Source organism: Eptatretus burgeri, chromosome 1 (assembly GCF_056783735.1).
Source record: "Eptatretus burgeri isolate ZD-2024b chromosome 1, Ebu_testis_v1, whole genome shotgun sequence".
NCBI lineage: Eukaryota > Metazoa > Chordata > Myxini > Myxiniformes > Myxinidae > Eptatretus > Eptatretus burgeri.
This window is the reverse complement of record NC_140961.1, coordinates 15,866,955-15,894,779: the sequence shown is the minus strand read 5'-3', so window position 1 is coordinate 15,894,779 and position 27,825 is coordinate 15,866,955. Positions and strand designations below refer to the sequence as shown.

General features: G+C 42.8%; 1 long non-coding RNA gene across 2 annotated transcripts; it reads right to left on the bottom strand.

The window, feature by feature from the left end:
• Window positions 1–851: 851 nt before the first annotated feature.
• Window positions 852–27,601, bottom strand: LOC147033927 (uncharacterized). 2 transcript variants are annotated; one of them, XR_015056114.1, is made up of 6 exons: window positions 27,053–27,601; window positions 26,424–26,509; window positions 20,968–21,094; window positions 4,658–4,813; window positions 1,908–1,971; window positions 852–1,030 (listed from the first exon to the last, which is right to left on the bottom strand). It is a non-coding gene; the product is annotated as an uncharacterized LOC147033927 (long non-coding RNA). The 2 variants fall into 2 exon arrangements; XR_015056115.1 differs by lacking the exons at window positions 852–1,030; window positions 1,908–1,971 and adding an exon at window positions 2,587–3,040.
• Between the last annotated feature and the right edge of the window lie 224 nt (window positions 27,602–27,825).

Below are 27,825 nucleotides of genomic sequence, written 5' to 3'. Positions count from 1 at the left end.
CTTCCATGAGCCTTGACTATGTACACAAAAAAAATGTTGTGATCAATAAGATTTCTTTCAAAAATGGCAGAAATGATAAAGTGCATTTCCAAGAATGTGCCGCAGCACATTGCCCACCATATGGTGGGAGAGTTCATGAGTAATGAACAAGACTTGAATATCTCTACACATTAAACACCCCTCCCCCCCCCCACCACCCCAGTCCATTTATCAGCTGCAATGACAAGCAGCACCAACAGTGACGTGTTATCACCAGCTCTTTGCTTGTGTCTTCAGTTGTAAAGGGACATGCATTACAAATGAAGTCTTCTTTTCTTGTACCAATTTGTCCACTCGTCAGCAGGCAGTGAGGTAAAGAAGTTCAGACTGGATGGATATTATCATAGCTGCCTGGAAGCCTTGGACTATTTAAAGAGGGGAAAAGGCAGTGGAAGCCTTAAGGGAGAATAAACCAGCCATTTGAAGCTCGAGTTGGTCGAGTCAAGGCTGCATTCAAGGAGAGCCAAAAACATCTGCTCAGGCTTCTCCAAAAGGGCAATCTTGGTTCATGTATGAACACCTGGTGTTATTTACCTCCATGCCTCAGGTATGCCTCACTAACACTGTGACCCACATACTGCCATGAGTTCATTAATCCAGCAGGTACATAATTTATACCTTGAATAAAAAAAAGGTGCCAGAAACAATAAAATTAACCGAATGATATGTGCAAAAGTTTAACTCAGAATGCACTTTACAACTATGACCAAGTTGAACGATATTTCAGAAGGCACATTTAGGAATATATGTATATATATATATATATATATATACATATATATATATATATATATATTAGTAATTACACCTCCAGATGACAGTAAACTAAAGGAAAACATGGGAAGCCTTGTGCTCGATGTCTGGGAGAAAGAGGAGTGCTTGTAAGGGTCCACAAACATGGTGCACCCTTAGAATCCCCATGGAAATGGTTCAATCCCCCAATGTGTGCAAATGCCACTGACATTTCCATGGGGTTCAGTATTATTTGACCCTGTGGAAATATACAGGTAATATCATAACAAATAAGAATTATATCAGTCATTATAAAAAAATAATTGCTATAATTTAGTGAAAAGGTAACAAAGGCAATTCCAAAGGTTGACTGAATTCATGGCTATGATTAGAAAGGCCTGGGTTTCAAAACTTTTCAAATGTCTGACATTCAGATTTAAAGAATTAAAAAAACAAAGATACAGACCACCGATGTCTATCTACCGTATGATAGTGAGAACTTCGCAGGCATTTCAAATGTCAAAAAAAAGACAAGAGGTACATTGTTAATCGAAGCAAATTGATTAGTGGGGAGAAGAAAAAAAGAAAAAGGGACGGAGAGACAGAGGGATTGGGAGAAACAGAGGGATAGGGAGAGACAGACGGATAGGGAGACACAGAGGGATAGGGAGGGACAGAGGGATAGGGAGGGATAGGCAGGCGATAGGGAGGACAGGGGGATCGAGAGAAACAGGGAGATAGGGAGAGACAAGGTGATAGGGAGAGACACAGAGGGATAGGGAGAGACACCAGAGGGATGGGGAGAGACACCAGGGGGATAGGAAGAGACACCAGGGGAATAGGGAGAGACACCAGGGGATAGCGAGAGACATGGAGGGCTATGGAGACAGGATAGGGAGAGACACAGAGGGATAGGGAGAGACACAGAGGGATGGGGAAAGGCACAGAGGGATAGGGAGAGACACAGAGGGATAAAGAGAGAGACAGAAGGATAGGGAGAGATGCAGGGGGGGGGGTAGGGAGAGACAGGGACACAAAGAGACAGAGAGAAGGCACTGTTGCCTTGGGACAAAGGGTCGGGAGAATTATCGACTCTGAGACAGGGACGTTGTGAATGGGGTGATCGATTAACTTACATCTGCTATTACTGTGGCTGTTTCCATTAGGCAGAGACATTCGAGCAGAATGGAGCTTCGTTTGCTGAACCCACACAAACACCAAATATTAATTAAAAACATTTTTCAAACGAGATATTCTTTGTAAATTGTAATTGAAAGACATGAAGCTATCAAAGGATTCTACAGAATATAAACATCGGTGCATTTTTGAATACACATCAAGTCGTAAAGGTAGCAAGCTCTTCAGGTATGCCTGTTGTTGGCTTAATGTTTAGGGTTGTGGGTTTGGGATCTTAAGGTCCTGAGTTAAAATCTTGCTTTGCTGTTGAATTAATACCAGGTGGGGTTGACTCAGCCTGTCATCCTTCTGAGGTTGGGAAAATGAGCATCAGCATGCTGGGTGATTTAGCCATTGACCCTTGCAGGTTTGTGCCCAATCGCCAAGGAGACTACTTTGGCAGCATTGATGCTCTGTACAGAGTATGGTCATGATGGCTGGATCTTCAGGTGTGTGGTAAGAAACAAAACAAAACAAAACTGCCAAAGCTCACGAGTAACTCTTTTGTAAAAAGATTCACCGAGTTTCTATCAGACAATTCTAATAGAAAATCGAATTGACGTCAAAACCTCTGCACCTCTCAAACCAATTTTGCAGAATAAAAGTACAAACACAATATTTGGACACTGTACCACCATGCTAAAGAAAGACAAGGTCATGTTTCATGAGATGAGACAGACACTCTAGAGTTGGAAGATCACAAAAAGGATGTTGCAGCCCCTGTACATGATAGTCGCACATTCCCCATCAATCGAGGTACAAAGTCACTTCATGTGCCGAAAACCAAGGACAAACCATGTGCTAATGGACATTGGTATCCTGACATAATGGTAACCCAGTAAAAGGCAAACTTTGGCACAAAACAAACTCACATCAAGCTGTGATCAATCCCAGAGTTGAACAGATCAGATCATGTACCATGCTCTATACAGTGTCGGTTCTGACAAAGCAGTTTTTTTGGTTAGGGTTACATTCCTGGTCAGGTCACGATTCCGACAGAGGAAGTGAGGGCAGGAATTTGTTGTTTGTTTAGGATGCCAATGATAGCTCGCATACTCTTCATGAAGGACACCGTGGGATCTTCATCGTCCATCTGGAGGACGACACAAACACATCGATGAATCACTCTGCCTGCGAAACACCAAGATGACAGTTTATAGCTGGGTCAGGATTCAAACCCAGGCTAGACAGCTTCGAGTCAAGTTTGCGTAGCTCTCGGGTCAAGGCCATCCTGCCAGAGTTGAAAAGACAATTCTCAAATTAAAAAAATGGAAAACTTTTCTTGACCCTTTGTGCATATTCAAGACTAGATAAGAACTTTGTTTTGTTTAAAGAACCGAGAACATGGCTCAAGATTGTGCTTCAGTCAATTGAAAGTGGTTTGAGAAGAAACTTTGGAGTTGAACTTGAGCTGGGAAATGATTTATATTTTCCAATGACAGAAATAATTAAACTCTCACCAGGAAGCTGCTTCTTACACTGTTGCAAACCACTTGTTCTACCAGAAATAAAAAGCAACATCTCTTGGGAGTACATTTTGAAATGAGACCATCACATTCGGTAAATATAGAACTTTGAAGCTTCATGTGATGACTTTGATAATAAGGGACTTTCTTCTTGTTTTTAATGAAGTCTGCACTCTTCGAACCCAGTCTAACATCCTGGAAGGTATTGAAAGGCAATAAGCTGTAAGTTCTTGATTTTTTTTTTTTTGGATGTAAATCGAATTGCAATTCAATGGATGCTTTTGGTCCATTAGACTTCATCTACAGGTGCAAAGCACATGTTAAAATCATCTTGGGTCTTAAACCTCCTCGCTCCGGGACCTTAACGGCCGTGACGGAAACAGGATATATTCCCCGTGCTTTGGAGGGATAATCAGGATGTGTCAGATACAAAATGTCATGTGGTTTTTGCTACTGGGAAGCAAAAGCATTGCACCGAAGGCCTGGTACCATGTGATACATTTGAATAATTGAATTAAAATGTGACATGGATGATTTCTCAGAGTGGGGGGAAGAGACCCGACGTCAAAGGCTTTTCTCTTTCCTTATGTGCCTGACTGTTTGATGAAATGCATTCACTGCTGCAATTGTAAAACTAAGTAATGTTCAAAATAATTATTTTGAACAGTCTATTACATTCATTATGAGGTTTGTCTGTCACATTCTTGAACATTAGAACACGAGTACTTGGAATACAGAAACCGGATTTGAAATTCAAGACTTGTAGTCGGGCATCTTAACTTAATATAGCATTAGTGGGGCAACTTAGCATAACAATTGTGCATTTTGTGAGGAAAGCACCAAATTTGGCACACTAGTAGCCTAACATATTATGAACAGATTTGGATATTGGGCCATCTCAGAATTTTTGATGGCAGTGGAAAATGGCTGCCACAGCCATGAGCGGCTGAATTTGAGATGGCCCAATATCCAAATCTGTTCATAATATGATAGGCTACTAGTGTGCTAAATTTGGTGCTTTCCTCACAAAATGCACAGTTTTTATGCTAAGTTGCCCCACTATTGGGGTTACAGCACAAGTAAGCAGCACGGGCGTCCACATAGTACATGTGCGGATTGGGATTGGCCTACTGAATTGCTGCCCATTGTTACTCAGCTGGAATTTAACATCATAATAGTCTACCGAGGATGCTTCCACGAACTGCCGTTTCCCCACCTCAAACATCCGATAGGTTCAGTTTTACCCCTTTTGAGAATTCAACTTCACAGGGCATCAGAAGACACGTTCTTCTTGATCTGCTTCTCAGCTGCATTTGGAAAGCCCGAGAGATGCCAAAGTCGTGTTTGTGAAGACTTGGAGCCCTCCAGGAAACAAACGTGACCAAAAACTCCTTGATAATCTGAGAGGGGTGAAAAGGAAAATAGAAAAGTTTAAATCTTTCACTCAGATGAACTCAAAACCACCCACCAACAAAGCAACGGCACAGGGAGAGAAGACCACACACACACACACACACACACACACACACACACACACACACACACACACACATACACACACACACACACACACACACACACACACACACACACACACACACACACACACACACACACACACACACACACACACACACACACACACACACACACTCACACACACACAATGATCTAAGACATAAAAAGTGGAATTCAGGTCCAAAGGAAAGGAAAAAACAAACAGTTCATAGGGAGTATGGCGATCGTATATGAAAGTAGGACAGAAATAAAAAGGATCGAGTGAAAAAGAAAAACAAGAAGAATCGACAAAACCCCAAGTTGCCTTGTCTTTCAACTTTTGTGAATAGTATCCCTTTGTTCCATTCATCTATATTATAAAAGGAGCCATGTCTGTCTGTCTGTTTGTTTGCCGTGCTCTAACTTGAGGACGGATTAACGTATTTCAATGAAACCTATGGCGGTAGATTCAGGAAACTCCTGGGAGGGTTTGTAATGCAAAAAAAGAAAAAAGAAAAAAGAAAAAAGAGAAAAAGTGGTATCTCTATATGTGGGATGGCAGATGGCAGAGCACTGGTATGGTTTACCAAAGTACTGCATTCGATTCCTCATCTGGGTGCATAATTTTTCCCCCCACACACAAACTGTGTGTGTGTATGTATGTATGCATGTTTGTGTATATATATATATATATATATATATATATATATATATATATATATATATATATATATATATATATATATATATATATATATATATATATATATATACCGTTTTTACAGCCATTTTTCCCTGCTGTGCAGGGGTTAGGCTTTTTCTTGAGGCAATGTTTTTTATGGCCGGATGCCCTTCCTGACGCCAACCCTTGTCGCCTCTTACGACACACAGGGATATGGTACACCTATTCTAACCGGGGCATACACCGGGACCAGTACACTGGTACTCACTTCGCCGACCTCAGATGGATGACAGGCTGAGTCAACCCCCTGGTGTTAATTCAGCAGCCAACGGGGCTTGAACTCAGGATCCTGGGATCCCAAGCCGCCACCCTAACCACTAAGCCAACACCAGGCTTTATATATATATATATATATATATATATATATATATATATATATATATATATATATATATATATATGTATACATATGTAAGTCACGGACAAGGTGTCGCGGGGGTGGGGGGGGGCGGATTATGAGTGAGGGGCTGTATCAGGTTCCTCTCCGGACTCACCAGGAATCACAGGTCATCGCACATGAATAACTTTGTGTCACAGCGGGTCACTAATCGACCATGAATGCCAATAACTTGACCACTTGACTTCGGGTCCTCCGTCTAACAACCGTTTACCGAAGGACACGTGACCTCCTTATCGGGGAATCGCGTCCTCGGTATGTACTTCCGTTATTTAGGTTACCTATCGGATCAGGTGCAGCCGAGCGAAGCTGCCAAGTACGTACTAGCTATTTAACAGATTGTTTGGAAATAACGTCCCGGCTAAACTAGAGTGCGGGCCTTGCTAGGCCAATGGAGGAAAAGACAAAAACGAGCTGGGAATATTTCGAACAAACACATTTATTTAAACCTGGAGCGAGGAAAGTTATGTGGTACAGTATGGGATTTATTGCAAATGTACAGCAGGGAAAATCAAGGAATTTGTGGGGTGCTGCAAAAAGCAAACAATATTTCGAAAAGAAGACAGTGCAGAGTTATCTAGAAAATTCTGAAACGTTCTTAACTTATGCTACGACAGCTTCCATCTCACACACTCACACACACACACACACACACACACACACACACACACACACACACACACACACACACACACACACACACACACACACACACACACACACACACACAAACACACACACCCGAGGAAGATTAGAGATAGCTTAAAGAGATAGAAGCAGTTCAGGATTAATGACCTCTCAATACCTGGCATGGCCGGCAGACCTGCTCAACCCAGAATGTAGAGGAAAGTGGAGGAGGGAGAAATACTGAGGGTGTCTTGGGTACATGTTTGAAGGTGCAAGTGTAATGCGATGTAGGGTGTGGCATAGTGGAAGAGGAAAAATGTGAGGTGCAAGTCAGTTCAGTTCACTCTTGGGGTTTGCTCTGAAAATAACAGTTGGTTGGGCTTGCCCGCAATTATAGCTCTTTTGCCTCTACAGTAGATGAGAGATAGATGGTAGAAGAAAAATGCACGAGAAAAGATCTGCTCATAAATTGTGTAAGAGTCTGTATGTGTAAGTGTCACTGCAGGATGCAGACAAAATGAGCGAAGTTGAAATGAAAGCAGTCCCAGCTCACAGCAGCAATGCGTGACTCCACGCCTGGTCATGCTGATTAGATGCTTGCCCTTATGCCACCTGTCTCCCCAGCAAGGTCCGATGTCTGGTGGGCTCTGGAGTCTTCTACTCAGCTCTGTCCCCAGCGAATGCTCGGTGATGCTCTCAGTGATACTCCTCAGCTCAGTCTCCGGTGATACTGCTCAGAATGAGCCAGATACACTCTTTTTTGAGCCCCAGATGCGAGAAGGATCGGATCAAAATAGGTTCTCAGCAAAACTGAGCCTCCCCATTGGTCCATAGTAGTCATAGCCACGCACCACCAGGCATCGAGTGCGAAATCTGGCTCAGTCGCTCGCGAACAGGGGCTCGCATCGGAGATCCGACTTTTACATTTTATTTTATTTTTTACAAGTGGTTTTTTTGAGGCGCTTTCTGGACTCGGACGTGCACTGACCTCCATTCAAATGTAAGATTTTAGGGGAATCCTTGCATTGCCCATCGGTCCTTCAATGAGCTACAGCACACATTTGCGCTTCGAGTTATGCCCCAAAATAACCCGGCCTTTGTCTCCTTTGCCGTCGAGGTTGTGGTAAGCATTCGATGACCATGTGGCAGTTGCAGCGGTTGTAGAGGAGTGGGAACGCATTGTGGCATTTGGAGTGAAGTAGGAGTATGTTGTGGCATTGTGTGGAAGAGTTGGAAGTTCCTTGTAATGAAGTTGTGAGTAATGGTCGTGTTTGTAATGGAAAATGTAAGCGTGGGTTATTGCAGGGATTTTTGGTAGTCGTATGAAGTGGCTGTGGTGAGTGTAAAGTGGTTGTGGTTGTGGTTGTGGTATAGTTTGGTGAACAGAATGAAGGTCTGAGGTTGAGAATTGGCATGCAGTTTTTAATGGAAAATTGGCACGCAAATCCATATGCACCACTCACTGTGCGGCTCACTTGGATTCTATTGCTTGGTGTGCATGCTTGCTTGCGTGTTTCATGCGAGAGAAAGGGGGTGGAAAAACAAAGATTGAAGGTTAAATAACCCGAACTGAAGGAGACCCACACAACACATCCTTCCCCTTTACCCACCAGACATATGGAAAGGACGAACTAATATGCATACTATTGAAACAATTGCCTTGGGATTGCTGTATATTGTGTGCCATTGCTTTGGAGGCTTGCAGGTTTACAGAACCGCCACAATATATATATATATATATATATATATATATATATATATATATATATATATATATATATATATATATATATATATATATATATATCCAGTCAAAATGTATTAATCCAGCAGTTCATGGAGAGCAAAAAATGTTTATATGTATACATACGAATGCTCTTTGTCTGTCCCGCCTTGAAACATGGAAACGCTCCTTGGAAAGAAAGATATGAGTAAAAGTTGCTTCAAACTCATCCAAATCTATGGGAAATTACAATTTCATCAATCGGACAAAAATATTGAACCCTGGCAGTGTATAGGCAAGAGAACGCTGCCTCGATCGCTCCCAAATATTTTTTCTTTGCTGTTATGAAACGTATAACCTCCCATTTTTGAGCTCTTCCAATCAGTTCAACAATAAAAAGGCTTCCTTTTTTACAGTATCATGGTATTTTTTTTTACTATGGACTTCTGCTCATTTATATAATTCATGCATTCTCTTTTTGAGGGATTACAATAAGGTTAGCGTGCATACTAAGCTACTCATATTTAAAAAAAATATAATGTATTGTGGAATTGTGATAAAACAAAATGGATGATGTTCATTTACAAGAATAGTCCACGGAATGTATCCCTTCGTCTTAATGAGAATCGAAGGTTGCATTGTTTTATAGATCTTCATTGTCTGAATCCGTCGAGCCTGGTTATTTGGTTTGAAACATTACAGCCCAGAGACACAAGTCGCATGACTGTGGATGGTCAATCTCAAAGGCCTCTCTCATAATAATGTTATCATCTTCAGGAAAGGCACCCAGATGAGGAGCAAGAGACTCTCGATATGGAATTAATTTACTTTTCAAAGTTGAGATATGCTTTTTGAATATACTTTTTAAAAGAGATAAAGATTATAGAAACCCGCTCTTTCACATCACTGCAACTTCATAGTTGTGCAAATATACTTGGTTATTTATACGATACAAGCCTCATGGGTTATGGAATTTTACTTAAGCTTTGCAAAAACATTCCAGAAGTTTTACTAAACAGTTTAAAGAACACAGAACGCTCCTGGATGCCATTTTTGCTACAGATTCCTGAATCCAAGGAGGAATTGAGCCTTTCCCTTGGGCAGAGCAGCTTTGAGAGAATGTATGGGCTTTGTAAACAGTGAGGACACTATTCCAGGCCTTTCAAACTAATCTCAAGATAAACCTCTGGCACCACTGAGAAAAACTGTAACCACGCTCTTGTGGTCTGTCGTGCTAACACACATAAAGTGGTTTAAGTTCACTTGACTGAGATTATATGTGCAAAATATAAGTAAAGAGATATTGAAGGAGCATGGTTGCAAAGATGGGTTATCATGATAAAGATGGAAAAAACAAACATTACCATAACATTTTTATGTATTCTCGTATTTTATTTAGGGCTATCTACTTATTGCGTACATCATGCTTTTGACTCCCTTCCTTCTCCTTGCATCCCACACATTCTGTCTTGCTTCCCTTTAATGTTTCCCTCTACCCTAACCTTCATTCATTAACCTCCCACCCCACAACCACACAGCACTCAGACCCTCCCCTCACTCTTCTCAATTTGTATTCAACCTTTTGCATAGATAATATGTGGATGGTTCCTTCAAAAAAAAAATGGTTTACTTGCCTCACGACATAATAAAAGCCACAGGTTGGAATCCCGAGTACTTCGCAACGTTCCGACAGTCCGAATTGTGCCTTTTATGGAGTTACAGCTCATCGCAGACTGTTCGACGTGCAGACAAAAATAACAGCTTTGCAAGTAGTCGTCCTTCTCCAGCTTGTCCTGAAGCATCTGTTTGGCTCAAAAAAAATCTTCAGTCTCGTAATCCCAGGAGATTTTGGAGCACACGTGACAAAACTTCATTTTGCTGCTGTGACATTGTTTTTACAACATTTATCATGGTGATGGAGAGGAGGTTATTAAAGATTCTGGTACAGTTAACTTCAGCCACAATGGTTCCATGATGAGGAAGGAAGTCAGTGATGTCGCAACAGATGTGGGTGTGAAAGAATAATAAACTTCGATACTCAAAAAGCATTCCTTCCCACAAGAATCATGTTTCTTTAACATCAGGCAGAATATTGAAAAAAATATTTGGGATAACTAAATTTTTATTACAAATGTTACTTGTGCTTTGTGTTATACATATATAACCTTCAACTCAAACATTGTATAATTGGATGATTAATCTGAAGTAGATATTATTCCAAGAGTGCATTCCTTTAAAGTTTGATCATAAAGTGTTCTCTCCCCCACCCCCCTTCCTCTCCCTTACCCTCAACTCCCACATTTCTACAAGGCTCATTGCCAGAAGCTTCCCACCCACTGGCAAATGGAAAAAACTGTGCTTCAAAAAGAGTGGAAAAAAATTCCATCTTTGTTGGAATTTCTCCCAGATGGCACTTTTCAGCATCAGCAATTGTTTGGATGATACGTTTCCTTCAAGGCCTGGCTGAATAATATTACATGACAGAATGACATTAACCTGCTCCAACCTGCTACCCACAGGCAGCTGTGATAATTTACAGGCCAGAAACATATGAGGAAAATGAGACATGAAAAGGCCATTCAGTTCAGAACTCGTCATTTGATTCCTCACCGCTGAACTTCTTTAAAAACACGACCAATGAAGGTTAAAAAATAACTTTCCACAAAGGGGAAGAGGATGCAAAGCAAAATAGACCACTCATTCTGGATAAACAAAGACTCCATGACAAGAGAAAGGTCGAACAAGCGAAAGATCGGTGTGAGAATGAGGTACAAGAAGAGAAAGAATGACAAAGACGTCAGTAAGACAAGCAAGATGATCCCGCATCCCATGTTTCCAAGGTTCCCCATGTTCATGGTTTCCGAGGTTGCCCGCGTCCCCGGTTGCCGAGGTTGCCCGTGTCCCTGGTTGCCGAGGTTGACCGCGGCCCCGGTTGCCAAGGTTGCCCGCATCTCCGGTTGCCGAGGTTGCCCACGTCCCCGGCTGCCGAGGTTGCCCATGTCCCCGGCTGCCGAGGTTGCCCATGTCCTCGGCTGCCGAGGTTGCTGGCGTCCCCGGTTGCCGAGGTTGCCCGCGTCCCCGGTTGCTAAGGTTGCCCGTGTCCCCGGTTGCCGAGGTTCCCCGCGTCCCCGGTTGCTGAGGTTGCCCGCGTCCCTAGCTGCCGAGGTTGCCCATGTCCCCGGCTGCCGAGGTTGCTGGCGTCCCCGGCTGCCGAGGTTGCTGGCGTCCCCGGCTGCCGAGGTTGCTGGCGTCCCCGGCTGCTGAGTTTCCCGCGTCCCTGCTTTCAGAGTTTCCCATGTCCCGCTCTAAGAGGGTCCTGCATCCCCGCTCTAAGAGGGTCCCACGTCCCTGCTCTAAGAGGATCCCATGTCCCCGCTCTAAGAGGGTCTTGCGTCCCCGCTCCAAGAGGGTCCCGCGTCCCCGCTCCAAGAGGATCCCGCATCCCCGCTCTAAGAGGGTCCCGCGTCCCTGCTCTAAGAGGGTCCCGCGTCCCCGCTTGAAGAGGGTCCTGCATCCCCGCTCTAAGAGGGTCCCGCATTCCTGCTCTAAGAGGGTCCCGCATCCCCGCTCTAAGAGGGGTCCCGCATCCCCGCTCTAAGAGGGTCCCGCATCCCCGCTCGAAGAGGGTCCCGCATCCCCGCTCTAAGAGGGTCCCGCGTCCCCACTATAAGAGGGCCCTGCGTCCCAGCTCCAAGAGGGCCCCGTGTCCCCGCTCTAAGAGGGTTCCGCGTCCCCGCTCTAAGAGGGTCCCGCGTCCTGCTCTAAGAGGGTCCCGCGTCCTGCTCTAAGAGGGTCCCGTGTCCTGCTCTAAAAGTGTCCTGCGTCCTGCTCTGAGAGTGTCCTGCGTCCTGCCCTGAGAGTGTCCCGCGTCCTGCTCTAAGGGTGTCCCACATCCTGCCCTAAGAGTGTCCCACGTCCTGCTTTCTGAGGTTTCCACATTCCCGGTTTCTGAGGTTCCCACATCCCCGGTTTCTGAGGTCCCCACGTCCCCGGTTGCTGAGGTGCCCACGTCCCCGGTTGCTGAGGTGCCCACGTCCCTCATTGCCGAAGTTCCAGTGTCTTCAGTTGCGAAGGTTCCCTGCATTCCCGGTTGCTGAGGTACCTGTGTCCCCGGTTGCCAAGGTTCCTGCATCCCCACTTTCTGAGATTCCTGCATCCTGGTAACTGAGTTTCCCATGTCCTGGTTGCTGAGATTCCCACGTTCCCTATCCTGAGATTCTAGGTCCCAATCTTTCATCACAATAGCTCTTTTCACATGACACTTGGGAGATTGCATACCTCTGTCAGGCTGAACAGTTTACATTTTGTATCACACTGATCGGCTGGATCTGGATCTGGATCTGAACCAAAATCGAATCGGCTTGTTCTTGTCACCGACCCAACTCATCCACCAAGTTTCGTCCGAATCCGTCCACAACTTTTTGAGATATCATGCTGTATATCGTTTTTGGCCCCTTCTCTCAATGATGAAGAATCACTGAAATGTTTTTTTTAATTCTCGTATCCGGATCTGAATCTTGAGCAAAATCGAATCAATTTGTCCCTGTCACACACCCAACCTATCCACCCAATTTCGTTTGAATCCATCAATAACTTTTTGAGATCTCCAGCTCACAGATGACAGACAGACAAACGGACAAACAGACAAGCCGGTAGGCGACGATGGGTCGCCGAGCAGGAGGTAAAGTATTCCATATATCACAAGAACCAGAGTATATTTGATAGAGCATCACCTGTAGATCATTCGAGCCAAATTTCATAACCCTACGTGGGATAATGGCTTTCGGAATTGATTTCGCGTGAACAGTACCGATTTTTAAGGTTTTTCGGTTGTTGCTAGGGAACCAAAGCGTCCCTAGCAACCATCACAATTTCCAAAGCACTCGGTCATAAGATGTACCTACCACCCGAGTTTGGTCAAAATCCGCCCACGTTTACTTATGTTGGACCAATTACCAATTATGCTGGACTATAGGGACTGAGATTTTTAGCTTGAATTCCTTGGGGGATCTAAAAACATTATTGAACACAAAGTTCAAGGTAATCCCAGTAAAGGGAACAGTTTGCTTGCACAATGAAACCAAGCCATGTGAAAGAAGAATCGCCTCCAGAAATAGACAAGCAACAGAGTGAATAAAGACTATAAAAATATTTAATTTTGACATTGGACAATAATCAAATCAAAGGCTTCAAAATATCAAATGACTTCATGGCTTTAATAAATTCTTAAAAGATCTTATTTTAATGGATTAGTTTTTGCTTACCCTAATATATCATGTGTATTTAGGAACAACTTTGCATAAAAATGTAGGAACCAAGAAAAACATTGTAACCAGTATAAATAAAGCAACCCCTTCCCCCCCCCCCCCAAAAAAAAAACATTAACTCGTTCTCAACAAAGTATGGAAGTCAGTTCTTTGGTATGGCGCAGTGCTGGAAGTTTTCAAGATAGTTGTTCATCACCATCTCAGATCATCCCCTCATCCATAACCATGATCTTTTCTAACCCAGTTAAACCACCCTCCTCCTCCCCAAAATTTCCAGTTTTTCCTTCCTGAGAGTTTGTTTCTTTTCCTTCATTTTGTCCACCCCCTGCATCCTCCCCTTCCGCTCATCCTAACTCACATCCCTTCTTTGTCCGTCTCCATCTATTTTGTCCCTTGACCTGCTGTTGGTTCTTCCCCCTCTCTTTCTGCCGTTGCTTTTGTTAGTTTGTGTTAAGATAGAGTTAACTTAGAGGATTTCAGTGGAGATATTTGAGGAGAAATTTTCACGTTTTCTTGCCAAAAGGAATCTCAAATGAAGCAGCACGAATGACGGGACAGAAAGATCAAATGAAGACATTAAAGACAGAAGTTGAAGGTGCTTCGGGCACGCAATGAGGAAAGATTAAAGACAATTTGAGAAAGGAAGCTGGTGGGAAAGGAAAGAGAGAAAGAACGAGAGAAACTTGGAGGACTGTCCAAGAAGAACTTAAAAAAACTTTCAATAGGATGGAAGAGTTAGAGCGGAAGAATAGCGAGATTTTGTTGCGGCCAAGTGTGTTGAAGGATACGAAAAGGATAAGCAAGTAAGTGCGAAGTAGTATAACGGGAGATAGCTTTTCACAATGCCAACAGTCTTGACTCCAGAATGTTTTGCCTCTAAATATTCATTTCTTGAAATCTCTTTCTTCAAAAAAATAAACAAGCAGTCATAGACTGGTACTTACGAAATCGTCAACTTGACCTCTGACCTTGTCTAATAAAAGCTGTCTCTGGAGAAGGTAGCGACGCAAACCAGAAGTTTCTACGATGATTCTGTACCAAACCATCAAAAATCGTAACGTCGACCGAAGCAAAAATCTCCATTTCTCCACGCAATTATTTAATATTATTTTATCAAAGTCACAAAACCGTAATATTCGGCCATCCACCAACAATCTTTACATAATCTGACGGCTTAGCGAGTCAGGCATGCGAAGATAACCTTTATTGGGATAAAAAATGACTTTTAAACACCATCTTTTATCGAAAACACCGTCAGCGCGCACACGCAAAACCTTTACGTGACTCAACGACGCGTCTGCTCGAGCGCGCTGCACCACGTGACAAGCCGTGACGCGCGAGTGAAATATTTTTTCTACAATCTTAAAACGTCTCCAAAACATCCGATTTTTACCAGAATTTCGACAACCGAGTGTTAAGCGTCCTAAGCGATCGCAAAAACCGAAGACAAAATTAAAATCGAAGTTAAAAAGAACTCGTAACGTCGAGCAAAGCAAAAATACTCCATTTCTCCACATGAATTTACGGAATTATGTTTGACCTCACGGTGACCTTGACCTTTGACCGATTTTGACCAAAATCTAATCAGCGCCAGCCATCACCCTCCTGAATCACGTGGTGTGATTTGACATTGGTAGCTTCTTCCGTTCTTGAGTTATCGTGCCGAACAAAAAAACAAACACACATACAAACAAACAAACACACAAACAGAGGACGGAAGTCATCAATATACTTACGAAATCTTTAGATTTCGTAAGTAATAATAAATGTGACTATTTTGTGAAGCCTCATAATACTTCATTGGGTTGTCCTGTGCCTTTCTATATACCCATACAGAAATCATTATGCGGACGTATACATGTCGCGTGAACGCCCGATGTGAGGAGGATGTCCATGCCAGGAGGTACTAATCCCGTGAATGGCCAGCATAATGCCAACTAAAAGGCGATTGCTTGCCCGAGCAGTGGCAAATGATCCTAATTTAGAACCATGCGGGTAATCAGGACTTTAACTTAATTTGCACCCCCAGGGATTTGCCAATGTCGTCAAAACGATTGACATGCGGGAGGCAGAATGCGGAGCAGGCACGCACAGTCTTACTGAATAGGGATCTATTTAACAATAAACATTCAGGCATGAGACATGAAAATAGACAGATCTAAGCGGATAAGATATCAAGGACAATAATTAATAACAGGCACTTATAATACAATGAAATTAAAACCCTCCTAAGATCCGCAGTCGCACACAGAATCCAGGCAAGGATTTGTAAAAGAGGAACAATTCCAATCCGTGTAGGAACAGTTCAAAAATACCCTGTGGGAGCAACAAGGACAGCAGAGCCTACACTGGGCAAAGATAGCAGCACAGAGATGCAATGCCTTGGAGCACCCACTGAAAAAGAGAAAATAACGCTCCTCTGGTCCTCAAATAGTCCTCCCCCCCCCTTCCCGACACTCCTCTATCCCCTAACATGACATGGCACAGCCATTAAGACGTTGATTTCCCACCGCAGGCTCAATCAGTTCATGGTCCAAAGCTATGGCCAATTGCAGCACTCCCCTTTGCCAGCGGGTCCCCAGCTAATTATGAGCCCTGTTGCTACCACAGTAGTAGGGTCCTCACCCCAGGGTGATGACATCGATGGCAGTGGTGACATTTGTCCTCGGGTCCACACAGATGCTGCAGGGAGGAGGGAGAAGGCGGCAAACATTATCTTCTCTCGGGCTGGGGCAACCTCATATGAATGACCCTCTTGGGGATTCCCTTTCCTTACCTTGTCTAGCCCTTGCCAGTTCGATAGGAAGACCAGATCATGCGACACCTCCAACCCAGATAACCTCTCTATTGAGCACAACATTGCGTTCCAATGGTGTACAACTACAAAAACAGGATGACTTAACTCTAACACGGTCCTCATTACAGCTCTAAACTAGAACGGCACTCGGTGGAGCGCATACCTCCATTATGCTGAGCATTTTACATTTTGTATTCCACCAATCAGCCGGATCTGCATCTGAACCTTAACACGTCAACTGCCGACTCGTATATTATACACCACTCCCATTTACCCAGAAAAGTATGCATGTGCAATGTGCATACACTTTGTTTGTATATTTTATCCTTCTATGAGCAAATCGAAGTTCTTATCCATTGGTGGAGTAAACCCCACCTTACGAGAAAACACGTAGCTGGCAGTGGGACAAGATTTTCAATTCCGTATGCCAGGTATGAGCTACCTTGTCGGACTATTGTTAGCACTGAATCGACGTTGGTATTACTGCATTGCTAATGGTAGATGGTGTGCTGAGTAACGCATGTTTTTTCTTTTTGCTGCTGTCATCAACCTTCAAAATGGCATGTATGAATGCAGATGAAGTGGCAAAACTTCTCATGGAGACTGATAATGATGTTATCAAAACTTTTCATCCCGACAAGGAATCTGATGATCCTGACATGACCTGCCGGCAGATCGTATGTTGTGTTATCGAGCATACCAGCGTATTCTGTTTGCAATACAATAGCTTAATCTCTTCTACGAGAATACTCGTAGTGGAAGAATCTGGTAACACCAAGCACTACACCTTCTCCTAGTCGGCAGCCAACGTGTTAACTAAAATCTAGTTGTCTTATTCTTGTCATCGACCCAACCCATCCACCAGGTTTTGTTATAATCCGTACATAACTTTCTGAAATATTGTGCTATATGTTGTTTTTAGCCTCATGTCTCAATGGTGAAGAATCACACAATTTTTGTTTTTTTTAAACTCAAGTATCCAGATCCAGATCCAGATCCAGATCCAGATCCAGATCTTCGCCAAAATCGAATCAATTCATCCTTGTTGCAACATCCTGTCCACCAAATTTCGTTTGAATCCATCCACAAACTTTTTGAGATATCCTGCTCATCAGACAAAGACAAAGAGACGAGGGTGAAAACATAATGTTCGTCCACCTTCGTTGGTGGAGGTCATGATCTACCCGATCAAGCACATGGTCCATGAAAAGGCCTTATACTTTGATAATTACCCTGTAGCTCACACAAGCACATGTTCCAAGTGAAGGATACACATACAAGGTATCATTACATTAACATCTTCTATAATAATAGATGTGAGTGTGTGTCAGTCAGTGTGTATGTCTCCTCCATAACTCGAAAACCATGACACCTAGCGAACCGAAACGTTGCACGCACACCAAGGAAACTCCAAAGGAGTGCAGGAATGAAAAATTGGTGTTTGGGTTAACCGAAACACCCCTTCTAAAGATAATTAATGGACTTATTCATTTAAAACAAAAACAGGCTTTATCCTCGGTCACCCCACATTCACCTCGTAGGGGTCTTAATCTGCATTTTCTTTCAGCCTCATAAAAATGGAAACTCTCCTTGGAACAGATCATAAAGATTTCAGTATGAAAGAGCTTCATACCTACAAATCACTATTTACATCACTAATCGCTTGTAAAGCCAACCACTCCTGATCAACCAATGCTTGTACGCCATGGCGATACAGTCATGCGTGAATGTACGTGACCATGTAATGAATTGGTGTCATTGACTTTTTTTGTCATTTCTGAAAATAAAATTTACAAATTGACATTCAAGACAATGTTGAGCTGATAATGTGAACAAAGTACATCTATAAACGGGTGTTCCGATGTTTGAAATGCAACCTTCGCATCGGAGGGTTGTAGTTACAGAGCGGATCCCTCAAGGGAAGCCCATGTTATAATCTCTTTAAAAATGGAACCTGCTGTTCGAAAGCAACGGGTGGTATTGCTATAGTGTTTGAACGTGCCGTTTAATGTACCCAATTTCATTCAATCCTGTACTCATGCCAGCAAACGGGACTGTACCCCCACTTCCCCAAAAGTCCCCCTACCAAATGCAAGTCAAACCCCCACCCACCCCCTCAAGTCCCACTTTCACATGATACCGCACCTGAACTTTGAACAGGCACCGGTGCCTCGGTCGCAACTGTCAGTCATTCATGATAATATTGGGTGATCGCTAGACTACCCATATTCTCATGTTTTCCATCTGTCTGTTTGTTTGTATGTAATGGACAGCTCTGGAGGCCAGGGGAGTCAACCAATTTTGATGAAACTTGACAGGTAGGTTCATACCAGGATCTAGTTGTACGCTTTTGAGCACCGTTGCTATGAACGCCACCATTGCCGAGCAACGGGACTTTGAAATTTTTGAAAAAAATCTGAAAAATAGTTTTTTTTCGAAAATCAAAAATCGGCTTCCAGGCTTTTATGCGAACTATAATCAACCTCTGTCAAATAATTTCAGCCCAATCCGTCAAAAACTGTATGACGAGTATGCAATTATGCAGGGACCATCCATGTTGCCTACCGGCTTGTACTGAATATATGTGTGTATACATCACAGGTATACATATATATATATATATATATATATATATATATATATATATATATATATATATATATCTACAGGTGTACAGGTGTGTGTGTGTGTGTGTGTGTGTATAAATATTCCCCTCAAGTCCCCAAATTATTTTTACCTGCAACATGTCACAGGTTGACAAAAACTGTGCGCTGCTGCTGGTGCATGCTGCTGCTGTTGTTGGGGTTGCTGTTGCTGTTGCTGTTGAGGATCTTGATGGGGGTCGATTTTTAAAATGTGTACCCATTGAATCGACAGCTGCTGGACCACACCCACATTGGTAGCTTGACTCCACACATCATGGCACCCAAATTTAATGATATGGACGCCATCTTGGTTTTCTGGTGGGCTGAACACATTTGGCCTGTTGGCCTCTGTTGATTATACACTGTCCAGATTTGTTGTGTCAGATTTATATTGACTTTGTTTGGCTCGAGTGTTAATCATGACGAGGGACCCTGAAATATCGAATGATATGTCGAATAATGATAAGGTTTAATCAAGCTCATCAGAACGATCGGTAATCAAGTGTTACATTATGTGACATAACCAAGCGTTATGTTATGTAAATTACTTTAAAAACAAAAAGCATTATGTAGTTTTTAAAATGGCCTCATATTGGGGTTAAACAATCCATGACCGTGTGACAAATCAGCTCATTCTGATTAATGACAGCTCGTCCATGGCGGAGGTTGACATGGATAAGAGTTGTTGAGTTAATCGTTTAATAGCAAAGTTAATGTGCGTTTCCCAATAGTGCTGTTCATCTTTTATTAAGAGTGTTTTAAATGTGAAATTCCCAATCGGCGCGTTACCGGATTATGTCGCAGGTTGTGACCACAGTTCGGTCATTCTTGTTTTAACACAAGATCAAATTGTTTTACCTTTTTGTGCAATCTGCTTTCATTTAGAATGTTATTCATTTCATTAGGAGCTTGGAGCGATGTTCTCTTCTAGATGACAACGAATGAGACATATTTTGTTTTGTTTGTGGCGCTCTTCTTCTGACGTAACATCACAAACAAACATGACTCCTCCAAGGTGAATCGCAACAAAACTTTATAGATCACATTTTTACCACGATACACCATACTGGAGGTCTTAAACAGTCATATTCTCACAAATCATAACTTATAAACACACGAGCCACCACCTGTTGCAGGGAAGGGGTGGGAGTCTGGAGGGAGAGGGGTGGGTGGGAGGAGGGAGGGGAAGAGGTGAGGTTGGAGGAGGAAGGAAGTGGAGTAGGAGAAAGAGGGAGGGGAAGGTGTGGGGTGGGAGTTCAGAGGAGGGGGTGGGAGGAGAGAGAGGAAGTGGTCGGAGTATTGACCGGGTACCTGTGGTCATTATTAATAAAACGGAAGTACAATAAGTGGAAATTGTTTCTAACAATATCAATGAACAAAACCATGGACAAAACGAGAGAGACAAGACTTGAATACTGGCAACAAAACAAAATGTTGAAGAGCCAAAATGATTTTGATAGCACCCACTGCATATCAGGTGTAAAAAGTACAAAAAAGAGAAATGTAAGGAAGAAGGAATGTAAGAAGGGGAATAAACCAGTTTTGAAGCTCACAATGTAAGGAAACAAACACATCCGCTATTGCCATTTGAACTTCCTTTTTGAACTTTCCATGTCGAAGCTCAACAGCAACCTTCACCATCCTACTGTACATAAAGTAAATCCGGGATCACCGCATCAAAATAATAATATTCCTTGTTAATATGAATAAAGGGTTTAGATGTAGGGAAAGAAACAGAAGAACTCTCAGAACTATATGCTTCTACTGAAGAATCACGAGATGAAATCAAAATGTACATCATATCAAGGAATCAGAAGATAAACTATGTAAATAATGTGATTGCAGAAACATAAACTTACCTGGGCCTCGTTAGGGGGTTTTCTCCATCTTTTGATTGTAATCCGGTCAACAGTGTGATCTTAATCCAGCAGCGACACTGTTGCTGATGACTTGCTGGTGATGACAACAGGTGCTGGTGTGAAGAATCTGACGACAAGGAGTAAATAATGAAGTGAAGAACTGTACATTTTAAAGAATTGTTATTCTTACTCGTGGGCAATCCCACCCTCCGGGGCAGGAGTGCCATTCTCGGCCCACCTTAAGTGGGCAATGTGCTGTGCCACATTCTTGGAAATGCACTTCATAATTTTTGTCATTTTTGAAATAAATTTTATTGATCACAACATGTCATCCTCAATATCAATTTTTTCATAGGTACCGTTTTTGTCTCCATTGCATACAAGCTTGCCCCGAAGGCATTACGTGTCGAGCACAAAAAGTGTGTGTCTACCTATATCACAGGTAAGCAGAGCAGGCAAGGGTATGTTCATTACTACCTCCCTGGCAGCCTTTAGTGAGAACCAAAGTTCACTGACAATCTGAGAAAATCATAGCAATTATTATGAACAACCATATTACGACAAGGTGCTCATACCCAAGTGGTTGTATCCAGAGTCAAAAACATCTCGTCAGTATCAGGGATGTAACCATTCAGGAAAAAAAACAGACAAAATTAATGAAATATATAAAACAAGTATTTGAACTATCATAATATAAACTTGCAAATGGATGATTAGGTCATCCCAAAATTAAAGGGGTAAATAGTATTAAGCATGTGACAATGATCCTCAACTGGAGTAGAGTCTGCTCTGAGTCTAGGAGGTCGGGGGGGGGGGGTTAAACCCTGGCCAAGTGGTACCAGATAGTGTGATCACTCCTTGGCTTTTTCACAAGATCTTGGCTGTTCGTTGTTCACCTTGGCATCTTGGTTTTCTATAGGTTTTCTTGGAGTATAGGTTTTCTATTATCATTGCTTTTCCAAAACCTTGTGAATTCTTGGCTTTTTTCTTTGGCTCACCTTGGCATTTATGAAAATGAGGAGTGGTCACACTGATACCAGAGACTTTAAAAAATGGTACCTTGCTTGATGTTCAGCATTTAAAAGGACTAGTACAGGCCCGTAGGGGCATAAACGACGACTGGATTGGGGCATTATTTAAATTAGATTGGACCAACCGTATCATAAATGGCCATAACTTGGGAAACATACTCAGGTCCCCAGCGTCAATTGTGACGTCATATCAAACGAAGAAGAATTGTGTTGTCCTGTCATTGGTCAACAGATAAATGGCCGTAACTTGGGAACCGCTTGTCCGATTAATATCAAACCTTGAAAAGCACATCCGCAGGGCCCTGGCAATATTCCTGGCAAGTTTCAGTTAGATCGGACCGTCGATCGTGCAAAAAATAAATAAATAAACAAATATTAATTGTGACGTCATTCCTGACGTCGTAGCACCGTGTCTTGTCATTGGCCTACCGATAAATGGCCGTAACTTGGGAATCGCTTGTCCGATCGATATCAAACCTCGAAAAGGCACATCCGCGGGGCCTCGGCAATATTCCTGGCAAGTTTCAATGAGATAGGACCGGCGGTCGTCGAGAAACGGCGGTCGCAGACAGACAGACACACACACACACAGATTGCTGGAATTATAGATAGATATATCACAGACAAACAACCATATGTTGGCAATACTTGTGCAGGCTCGGATGGGCCGAATGGCCTCACTCTTGCATTGAAGTTCCTTGCAAGGGAATTCAGATTTATTTTTGGAAGGAAAGAGTGTCAACGCGATCGAGGAAATATAATTCACCATCGATTGGAAATACATACATCGATAAATCTCACGCTTGTAAATCCCTCAACTTTGTAAATGCAATATGAACACGAGCCGCGCATAGTATACAATGAACAGTCCTAAATCGTGACTCAAAAATATTATCATATATATTTTCTCCACCAGTCACTCTGTCTGTCTGTCCAGGGCAGAGATTCACTGGCCTGACTCCACCCACAATTATTACCTAAAAAAACCCATAAAATCACCACCATCTTGTTTGTCCTCTACACGTAGTCAGCTTCAGGTGTAGCTAGCTACATTTGAGGAGTGAACAACGCGTCTCCGATCATTAAATAAAGGGGTACGTTTCGAGGAAATAAAGGTACGTTTTCATTACAACCCATGCGGAGGAAATGAGGGAATGCATGTTATGCTCGGGAGCTATCGAGGCAGCAGTCTCTTATACACCTCCCCAAAGAAGGTACCTTCTCATAATGCAAGAATAAAGAAAACAGCGAAGTCTTTAGTAAATAATTTTTTTGTTTTTTCTCCCCCGAGTTTTCAAGGCTGAACCGTGTACAAGTTTAGGATTTTATTAACAAACTGTTACTCACATGTGCATTGACATATAATTCACATATTATGTGACGTGAATAAACATACGTTGTGACGTTGGTCGGAATTGAAAGTGGGTTTAAATTTTTGTTTTTAACCAATCATAGTGAAGTCTCTTTTTAACAGATTGCCAGTGACACAAAATACACAAGACTCCCAAGATAGCCATTAATTGGTGAGTTATGATAAGGAGGTTCAAAGTAATACAACTTCAAACTCGATGATTGTCGTGACACGATATTAAAGATGTAATCCATCCATCCATCCATTGGGACCATACTCTGTGGAAAGCGTTGGTGCTGCCGAAGGAGTCTCCTTGGTTATTGGACACAATCCTGTACAGGTCGCCACTCAGACACAGGATACCAGCAAGCTGGCACTCATTTTGCCGACCTCAGAAGGATGACGGGCATAGTCAACCCCACCTGGTATTAATTCAACAGCAAAACAGGATTTGAACTCAGGACCCTCAGATCCCAAGCCCACCACCCTAATCAATAAGGCACACATATGGAATGATCGATGTAAAAATTCCCTTTAACTTTTATGAGCGGGAGGAGGGGAGGACAGAGATAGGGGTCGGAAGGAGGGTGGGGCAAAGGTAGGACAGAGTTAGGAGGGGAAGGTTGAGGATTTGGGGTGGGGAGGGGTGTTGCGGATTTAGGGTTTAGGAAGGGGGATTGATAACTTGGATTTTGTGAGGGGGGAGGGAGTTGAGGACTTAAAGCCACATTTTACATTGCGTGGCTGTTCCGCAGGTACCTGCTAGTTTATAATATTCCTTGACAAACACTTCCAGGAAGAAACAAAAAGACAACTGTGTCAGTCCAGTGTTGCTTATTTGGGAGAGGACAGATCACTATGTGTGCATTGGGTGGGTATCGCGTGACGGAGTGGATCATGAGGGCCACCATAACACAGAGAGACAGAGAGAAACAGAGAGAGACAGAGGGAGAGACAGAGGGAGGGAGAGGATTTATAAAATCCACAACCATCTCCCAGAGCATATCCAGAAGGTGCCATATTAAATGACATAAATCATGATTATTGTTTTTTAAAATGTCCTTGAATCATTGGGTCCTATCAGTAAGAGGAATGCCTCTCAGAAGGATGATGCAATGTCTGGAAAAGATTTTTATTTTTTAAATGAAAGTCTGCTTCGAGTCTGATGTCAATGTCATGACAATGTTAGCAATCAATGGCCATCTTACTACTTCTGTTGCTGTTGTTCCAGTTTCGTGTTATAACCCATTATTTAATACACCACCACGTTTTTATTGGAAGTTGAACAAACTCACGTTTTTCCAATGTCATCATCACGTGTGTTGGTGATAGTTCACGGATTTGAATGCACAATACAGGTCTTGGTATCTCACACACACACACACACACACACACACACACACACACACACACACACACACACACACACACACACACACACACACACACACACACACACACACACACACACACACACACACACACACACACACACACACACACACACACCTTGCTCGGTGATTGTGAAACAATTAGTCACAGATTTGACCGGAAATGTAAAACATGTTTGATGAAATGGTCGTGATGAGCCAGTGAAACAAAGAGGGTGGAATGAATGAGGAATCATTGGGAAGGAGGTTACAATGTTGTAATGTCAATCACGCACAGGTAACCTGGTCCTCTTCATGCTCATGTAATGCTCATCAACATGAGGGTGGAGGAAGGGGGGCAGACAGGGAGAAGGAAGGAAGTGAGGAAGAGAGGGAGAGAGGGAGAGCATGGGAAAAGGGAAGGCGTAATGTGAAGTAGGGGAGGGGGAGGGGAAGGTTGAACAGGCAACTCCTTTCACAACATGGGAGGATGTGTGGCGGTGGTGGGGGGAGGGTGTGAATGAGGAGAGGGAGAGCATGGGAAGAGAGAATGGAAAACGTGGATTTGGGACGGAAGTGGAGGGGGTGGGGGTGGATGTGCTGAACAGACAAAGACAACGCCCTTCACTATATGGGGATGGGTGGATACTAAATGTGGAGACAATGTTGCTTTTGCGGAGGTGCTGGGGAAGAAATGGCAATTGTTTTAATTTCAACACAGACGACGTGTTCAAGGCTCAACATCTCAACACCTGTCATCTTATTAGAACATCTGAACATATCGAAACAGCACATGTACTCAATGATCACAGATCACATGGTCCATCCAATCACAATATCTACCTGCCATTCCCATGTCTCCACCGTACCCCTCTATCTGCAATGCTTCCAGGTGCAGTGTATCGATCAAAATGGATTTTACACGTTCTACTGTCCCTGCTGTTCCCAACTTCCCAGTACCCTGGTCCAGTGGTCATGGTCGTGCTGCTTAATCCATCTTTGTGTAAAACTTGCCTCCATTTATTTATTATTTATATCCATCAGTATCTTCCATAAGATCCCCTTAATCCCATTGTTCCTAATGACCATCCACTCCTCACTGTTCAGTCGATCTAACCCAATAATCAATTCCTGACCTCTGTGCTCAACCCCCCCCCCCCCCCCGCATGATAGGAAGGAACAGAACAAAGGTATCCCATTCATGGAAAAAGATATCTCGGTCTAGTTTCAAAATGATCCATCGGAGGTAATATATTATATATGATTTATTTACATATATTATATATATATTTTATATATAATATAAATGTATATATATATATATATATATATATATATATATATATATATATATATATATATCACTGTACAACAGTTGATGTATCTTCCATTTAAAAACATCACAATGGATTTCTGTCAAAGAATGCAAGGATTTGGTATAACCTGAAAAAAATGGAGGTGTTTCAACTCAATTGTCTCAATCAACTATAAATTTAAATTTCCTATACAGTACCAAACACCAAAACCACCCTACCTTAAAGGAGAGTCTCGTCAGAGGGATATTATCTTGTGGTGGGGGGAGGGGAGGGATTCTTGCCTCGTTGGGGGTGGGGGGAGGGGGACCTTCCATCGTCGGGGGTTGGGGGGTCTTGTACCATCGTCATATACATATATTTTGCCTCATCCAGTGTATATATTCCCCACCTTTCCTGCTTGGCGCATCTTGCCCCATCTTCCTCTGTACGGGGTGTTTTCAGAGGTGGTCCAGGATTTCAGAACTGTACAGTAAACTGTTGGAAAACAAGAACGCTGCCAAGGTAAGATGGTATTTATTGCGCGGCTGGAGAAACATTTCCAACAAAAGCCAAGAGTGACCAAGAATTTTGAGGGTATCTGCTTTGAATCGCAAGCATCATCTATTTACAGACAACCAAACAAGAATCCTTCATTCTTGCAGCTTTGTTGATTTTTTCACAGGCACAGAGTCTTGCTTTGTAAAGATTTCCCTTCATCTCAATGTTGCATTACAAAATCTGCAAGGTTTGCAAAGATCTGAGTGAGATGTCTTTTGTAGACAAAGTCGAGTCTTATGGAAGAGCGAGGTGATAGAGGTTAGAAGGTTACATAATGACAGCGTGGCAGTGGTGGAACATGTGGAGGCAAACTAGGGGATGAACGAACATGAAAAGGAGCGACAACAGGGAAGGAAACATGGAAACTGGCAAATTATTTGTATATACAGGTATTGAGGCTCATGGAAAAGTAAACAACAGGAGGCAATGGATCAACCGGAAAAAAAACAACACATAGTGGCAACACCCCTGGGCACTCACCTGGTAGCGGCTGGGTAAGATAACCAGGAAACCACTGGTAGGCATGGATGACCTACAAAATACGAAATGGAGAAGAAAGTAAATACTGATGGTATGTGCTTTTAATGTCGTGAACAATCTTTGGTACATCACGGGTGATGAAGGTTGTGGTGAAGTTTCATCGGAATTGTGTGTGTAGTTTCTGAGACGAAAGCAAATACCTATGTTGGGGGACAACCCCCAGACAGAATTCCTAAGATCCTGATTTTTTAGCTTATCTGGAATTTATATTCCAGATAAGGTATTGTCATCACGCGCCATCTGTCTGTCCATCCGTGTCTCCTTTTTCGACTACTCTGGCCAAACTGCTGAGCCAATCCCACTAAAATTTTGCAGCATCCTTCCTCTCCTGACTGTAACAGGAATTGCAAAGCTCATTCCGGTCAAATGACTATAAGTAAGTTAAAATGGCTGACTTAATAAATTTCTTCAAAAGTCTTCTCCAAACCCACCAGGTTAGAATGTTATCAAATTTGGGTTACAATATTAGGTCAGAGCATGGATTTTAAATTGCGAGGGTCATGCCGATCATGTGACCGGAAGTGTTTCAAAATGGCCGACTTCATCACTGTTTGGGAAAAAAAAATCACAAAGATTCCTTCAAAAATCTTCTCTTCCAAACCCACCAGTCAGAATGCTACCAAATTTGGGTTACAACATTACAATAGGGCACTGAAGTTAAATTGGGGAGGCCGTGCTGATCACTTGAGCGGAAGCGTGTCAAAATGGCCAAC